The following is a 6,518-nucleotide window of genomic DNA, read 5'->3' as shown; positions in this document are numbered from 1 at the left end:
CCTCCTGTCTGTGCTGTGTCCCCGTCAGGAGCCCCCTAACTCCTCCATGCCCCTGAGGCTGCACTGACGGCAGAGCCGTGCCTGACCCGCCTTTGCCAGATGAGCGAGCGGTGGTGAAGCCCCGCTCCCCAACTGCTGATCGCCCAAGCCCCGGGGCCCTGGGACACACAGACACATGAATGGGTGGCAGGCACCCCCCATTAACACTGCTTTCTCCTGCCCCCACCCAGGCAGAGCTGGGGAGATCTGGGTTCTTCCCCCCTGAAGTGGGTGGCAGGGGCCCCCAGATGGCAAATGCCTCATGCCACCTGCCTGGGGTGCTCCTCCCTGGCACTGCCACTCCCCCACCCCCGGGCAAGCGAGCCCCAGGCTGAACCTCAAATGCAGACCCCTCCAGCAAAGGGCAGACCTGGAAGGCTGCAGAGAGGGTCGGAACTGAAGGACAGCTGGGGTGGGCCCAGGAACCCGAGGGGCTTCCTGGCAGAGGTGGCTCCTAGCCTGGCCCAGGACAGGAGAGCTTGGGCCTTCCTGCCGCGGGGGAAGTGGGCTCGCACTGCTTTGGGCACACGGGTCTCCTACCCACTCCTGGGCCCCACCCCGTCCGAGGACTTGGGGCAGGAGCCGGGCTGCCAGCCTCAGTTCAGTTTCTCCATCAGGAAAAGACCTGGGGGTGCTGCCAGGAGCAGACGCTGTTATCAGTGGTGGCTTCGAGACTCAACCTCAGGAGGGTCAGCGCCCCAGCCCGGGATGACCTCTGCTGCCTCTTCCTCACCGCCTCTGCCAAGGACACTTCTAAGCCAGAGAGGGGCACGAGGAGGCGCCCTTGCCTGTCGGCCCCCCTGCCTGGTAGGGCAGGACAGAGCCAGTGCCTGTCAGACGTCACTGCACGAAGCATGTGACATGGCCGCTCCAGGTGCTGGGGAGGCCAGAGAGGCTCCATGCTGGTCCAGGACTCAGCGTCCCTGTCTGCAGAATGGGGACACAGCTATCCACCAGTGCGAAACCCAAGGGCCTCCAGTGCGGGCAGCACAGAGACCTGCTCGCCGGTGCTGACTCGGCCTCCCTGGCTGCACACTCTGCCTCTCTGCCCCGCCCCGGACGTGGGCGGCCATGGTCACTGCTGTCCACAGGTGCAAGATCCAGCCCACTGCTCCTCGCGGCCCAAGCCTAGGGCCATGCAGAGGCCACCAGCCTGGGTCGGACGGGTGGGGCCGCCTAGGGACTCCTGGCTTCACTCCGCTCTGGGGAAAGGGCTCAGCATGGTCACAGCCACCTCCTCAAAGTACAGACCATCCAGACCCCTCACGACGCATCACTGCACCTGGGCCTCCCTGGCCCCAGCAGGGCCTGCTCGGTCTGGGGGTGGGGTGGTCTCAGGCCTAGCCAGGGGCTTGCAGGTGCAAAGCAGGGCCCAGGCTAGGGTCAGTGGCCCCCTGTCTGCCTAGCTGCCCAGTGGCCCAAGGGACAGGAAGGGGTGTGAGAGCTGGGCCCATCATGGGGTGAAGAGGCTGGTACCGTGCATGGGAGCTGCACCTGGGTGTGGCTCCTGTCCCCCACGGGACTAAGGAAGGTCCCCTGGGAGGGCAGCATGGGCTGAGGGGTGTTGGGACCAGCCAGGGGCAGTGAGCCTGGGTGGGTCCCTGCCCCGGTGTGTTCCCTGTGCAGCCACCAGGGGCAGCCTCCGTGTGCAGGCTGGACAGGAGATGGCTCCCTTCCCCCAGGCCCCAGGCAGGGGTGCAGACAGGCTAGGGGTCTTCAGAGGACCTGGTATGGCTGGCGCAGGAGGGCAGGCTTGGACTGGCCAGAAAGACAAGGGTGGGCGGTCCCTCCTGGCTTGCTGGGAATGAGCTGCACCTGGAAAAGGCCTGGGCCGTACCCCTGGGGCCCTTATCAGGAATGATGCCTCCTGTGAAGCGGGCCAAGAACCCGTTTGTCGGACAGCCCTGCTCTGCTCCAGCACATCTCCCAATGCCCCGTGAGAGCCACTGACCTTGTTCCCTAAGAGCAGATGGATTCGTAGGCCAGGGAACCACTAAGTCCAAGCAGAGAAGCTGGGCCCCAGCGGAGGAGGCAGGAGGGTGGGTGAGGTGGACCCTAGAGGCTGCAGCCTGGGGTTCTCTGGGCACCTGAGTGAGGAAGCTGGAGGCAGGCTACGGCCCCACGTCCTTCGGCCCCCGTTCCCTCTCCCTGTCATGTGGTGGGTCCCCGGAGATGAGGCCAGGGCCAGCCGCAGTCAGGAGGATGGGGCTGGGGGCCCGCCAGCTGCCCAGGGCTCCCATCTGGGTGAGGGAGGCCCAAACAGGAGGTCAGTGGGCCTCAGTGCTCACCAGACAAATGGGCAACAAGAGGGCCCGTGGCACGCCCAGGCCAAGGACCAGCCCACCTCCCTCCATCAGCTGCACCATCATCGACCTGCGTTCCCCAAGGAGGGGGTCCAGCCTGCGCCAGTGCAGCCCTGTCCCGGCCCCCTTGTTGGCAGCTGGCCAGGTGTCCTGGGCGAGGCTACGCTGCCGCATTACTGACCAGCATCACTGACCCGAAGCGGGAAGGACTGCCCCCCCCCGGCCCCGCCCTGCCCTCCAAGATGCTGAGATACCCAGGCCTGGAACCAGGCCCAGTGCCGGGACAGACAGATGACGGGCAGACAGAGAGTGCCTGATCCCCACTCTGTCGCCAGGGGGCAGAAAGAGGGGTTCTGCCCCATGGGCAACACCCACCTCCCCTTGCCCAGCTCTGGGGACCCTGTGGCCTGAACTCTGACCTTACTCAAGCCCCTCTCCAAGCCCCAGACCTCAGGTCTAGCCCTGCCAAAGCCACCACCTAACCAGTGACCCAGCCACACAGGAGCCACACCGCGGACCCAGCCCAGCCCAGCTCAGCCTGCCAGTCTCCAGCCAAGACCAATAGCTCTCCCTGCAAACATGTCAGAGGGCAGGCCTGGTGAGCCGCGGGCTCAAGGGACAAGACAACTTCCCAGAGGGTTACAGCAGGGGAACAGTGACAGAGAGGGAGAGACAGCCGGGAAGTGAGCGACAAAGAGGCGCGGAGCGACAGAGTGAGTGGCAGATGAATTAGCGACCGAAGTGAGCGGCCGAGAGGCAGAGAGGAGTGGGAGGCCGAGAGACAGGGACAGGTAAAGGGCGAGACGCAGGAGGAGCGAGGCAGAACCCAGCCGCCCCCCAGGCGCAGAGACGCGCGCGAGACCGCGGGCGGGTCCTGGAGGCGCCGCCGCCCCGCCTGCGCTGCGCGTGCCAGACTCGCCCAGCGCGCGCCCCCGCGCGGAGCCCACCCGCCCCAGGGGAGCGGGCTGCAGGCGAGGAGGAGGCGCACCGCTGCCGGGGGCCCCGGGCCAGGTGGGCAGCACCATGTGGAAGCAGTCGCACATCGCGGCGGCCGGGCGGTGCGGGCCGGCGGCGGCCCTTCGCGTCCAGTCGCGGGTCCGGCTCCAGCGCGCGGGCGGCCCAGGGGGCGGGCGGGCGCCGCGCTCGGCCTCCGCTGCCTTGCGCTGCAGCTGACCGCCCGCCTCGGACTGCGGACAGAGCCCGCGCCGCCGGACCCTGGCACCGCGCGGACCCCGCCCCGGCCCGCCCAGCTCGCGCCCGGCCACTGCGGAGCGAGCGCGGGCGGGGCCGCCGGCCTCATTCAGCCCATTGGCTGCCGCGCTCCCGGCCCCGCCCCCTGTCGGCCAGGCCCCGCCCAAGAGCAGCCTCCACCAGCAAGTGCCCCGCAGGCCCAGGCCACGCCCCTCCGGCCGCGCCCCCTAAGCCTGCTCTCGTCCCACCCAGAGTCCGACCCCCACGCCTGTCCCCACAGCAGGCCAGCCTCGCCCCTCGCTTGGCCCCGCCCCGCGCCCCCAGCCGGCCTTTTTGTGTCCAGGGACTTGGCTTTGGACCCCTGCTAGGGAGGGGTCTCCAGAGTCTCCCGGACTCGACCTGCGCGCCGCAGTCTCACCTCCTAGTCCGGAGACGGACATTTTAGTCATAAGCTGGGTGCGGGGCACCCTGGCTGCGGGAAGTAGGAAAGGTGGCTGTGGCTTGTGATCTGACCCCTGCCCTGGGGGGGGCTCCCGGTGTGGAGGTGTGCTCTGCGGCGTGGCACGATGTGGCCGTGGGCGTGGGTAGGAGGGGTCCTGGAAGGCTCCTGGAGGACAGCCTACACTGCGACCTCGGGAGAGCGGGAAGTGTTCTGGACAGAGGCAACTGAGTAGTGCGTGTGCAGAGGACAGGGACGAGCGAGCCGAGCTGGCTCCGGCTGACAGTGAGGCCCAGTGGGGCTGGGGGCAGGGGCCAGCTAGCCTGGGCGGTGGGAGCTGAGGAAGGACTGCACAGTGTGCCCAGGGACACTGCGGGGAGTCAGGAGCCCTGTAGGAGGGTGGTGGCTGGACCAGGGCAGCCACAGGAGGGGATAGCGGGCGGGCGGGTTCCAGGATGCTCTGGAAGCTGGCAGAGGGGTCTTGGTGAGCGCTGGAGCGGGACAGTGGGGGCCTCTCGCTTGCCTGCTGTGCACAGGGTGGCAGGTCTGAGGGAGGGGCAGGGAGTGGGCAGGCGGGGACAGCTCTCTTTTGCGGAAGGAGTTAGTGAGGCTCAGGCTGGCGTAAGGGCACCTTGGAGCTGCGGGGGACAGCCTGGGCCAGAACACACCCCGGAGAGCAGAGCCACCGCCAAGGAGGACCACTCCTGAGGGCTGCCCAGGAATGGTGCGGGGACTGACTAATGGACACACACCCCTCCTTTACCTGCAGGCCATGCTGCACACAGACACAGACTTGACACAGACACAAAGTCACAGATGAGATGACACACTCACATGAACGCACAGACACAGATCTACTTGGACGTGTCCCATGCACTCAGAGACAGGCACGCACACTCACATGTGTGCACCCATGTGGGCCCATGTGCCAGGACAGACACGGCAGGACACAGATGCACAGATGCACACGTGCGCACACCAGAGTGCAGCATCCTAAGCTCGCTGGCATGCACATGGTCGGCAGGGCCCTGGTGAGCCTGCCACCGGATGACTCAGGCTCGGCGGTTCCCGTTAGCCGGGCTGCAGCCGGGCAGCCTTCCAGCGACAGGTCAGATCACTGCCTGGAAGAGGCCCTGGCAGCCTCCCGCGTCTCGAGCCCATGGCATGATGAAGCATAGCCCTGGCCTTCAGGTGGGGCCCTGGGGCGTGGGTCTCACGCCTCCTGCACTGCCGTGTTTTCTCAGGCCGGACAGCAAGCCTGGGGCCGGAGACCCTGCTTTTGCCTCGCTCTCTGGAGACCGGCTTTGCTCAGCCCGCCTGGGAGCCGGTCGCTTATGGACACTGGGGGCCACCAGGTCGGGGAGCTGTCTGTATCCCTGGGTGTGCCCGGCATCTGCGCAGGTCTGTCAGGGGGCTCGGCCTGCCAGCCCTGTGACCCCTGCCCCGTTAGGCATGGGACCTCGGTGAAGCTGTGTGGACCTGGGCCCATCCAAATGCAGTGTGACACCGTGACATGTCTTTGTTGTCCAGTACCATGCACAGAGGGTCGAGGGAAAGTGGAGCCCCGGGCGGATGGCCTGGGGGCCGCCTCCCTACACAGAGGCCAGGGGAAGGGGTCCCGCATGACTGCTGAGGGAGAAGCTGAGCCACACACTGCTGGTCCCTGAGCAGCGGGGTGGTCCCTGGGACCCCTGGCCAGCCGGGGCCTGGGGGAGGCTGCAGCAGGGACCCTCCCTGGGGCCACTTCTGCCCTTGGCCTTGGCGAGGCCTGGACGGCCTTACGCTGTCCTGCTAGAGCCTTGCTCACCTTGCAGCTGGGAGCTGACGCAGCACTGGCCAGGCCCAAGTGGTGAGGGGGCAGGGACCCTCACCCCAGGGGCTGCCCCTATTCCTCTCTTGCCAGCTCTGACACAGAAGGCTAGTGTCACCTGCTGCGCTTGTCCCCATGTGCCCCCTTGGAGGCCCCGGCCCCGTGGGAAGTGTACCCACAGAGGGTGGGCTGCAGCGTGCTGAGGGAGACTGCCTAGAGTTGGCCCTCGCCCCCCAAGGCCAGCCAGACTGGGTCCTGCCTCATTCTGCCCATCTCCTCTCCCTCCCCATTCCTCCGCCCACTTGCAGGGGACTCGGAAGCCCCAGCCTGGCCCCGAGACCACAGGGCCAGACAGGGGAGACAAGGCCAGCCCGGCTGGGACCTAAGAAGCCCATCTGTGCCACCGCTGCCTGTCCCTACCCCCATCCGAAGCCTGGCAGTCAGTCTGCTGCAGAGCTCTGTGCTGCCAGGAGCCTCTGTCATCACGCCCAGCCCCATCTGATGTCCCCCTCTGGGGACAGGTACCCCACTGTGGAAGGCCACGGCAGGTGGGGATGGCTCAGGAACTGCTGCCCCCTCAAGACATGGAGACGGGGCCCAACTTATGGCCACCCCCAGCACATACCAGGCCCTGCACCATCTCTGAGTGTCACCCGCAGAGCGGGGGCTGCGGGGATTCGGTAGTGCTCCTTCCAGTTGACTCACTCAGGCCCGACCTCTTCCTGGGAAGCACCAG

The sequence above is a fragment of the Pteropus vampyrus genome, unplaced genomic scaffold (genome assembly GCF_000151845.1).
Source record: "Pteropus vampyrus isolate Shadow unplaced genomic scaffold, Pvam_2.0 Scaffold320, whole genome shotgun sequence".
NCBI lineage: Eukaryota > Metazoa > Chordata > Mammalia > Chiroptera > Pteropodidae > Pteropus > Pteropus vampyrus.
The sequence above is the reverse complement of the archived record's forward strand: the minus strand, read 5'-3'. Positions refer to the sequence as shown.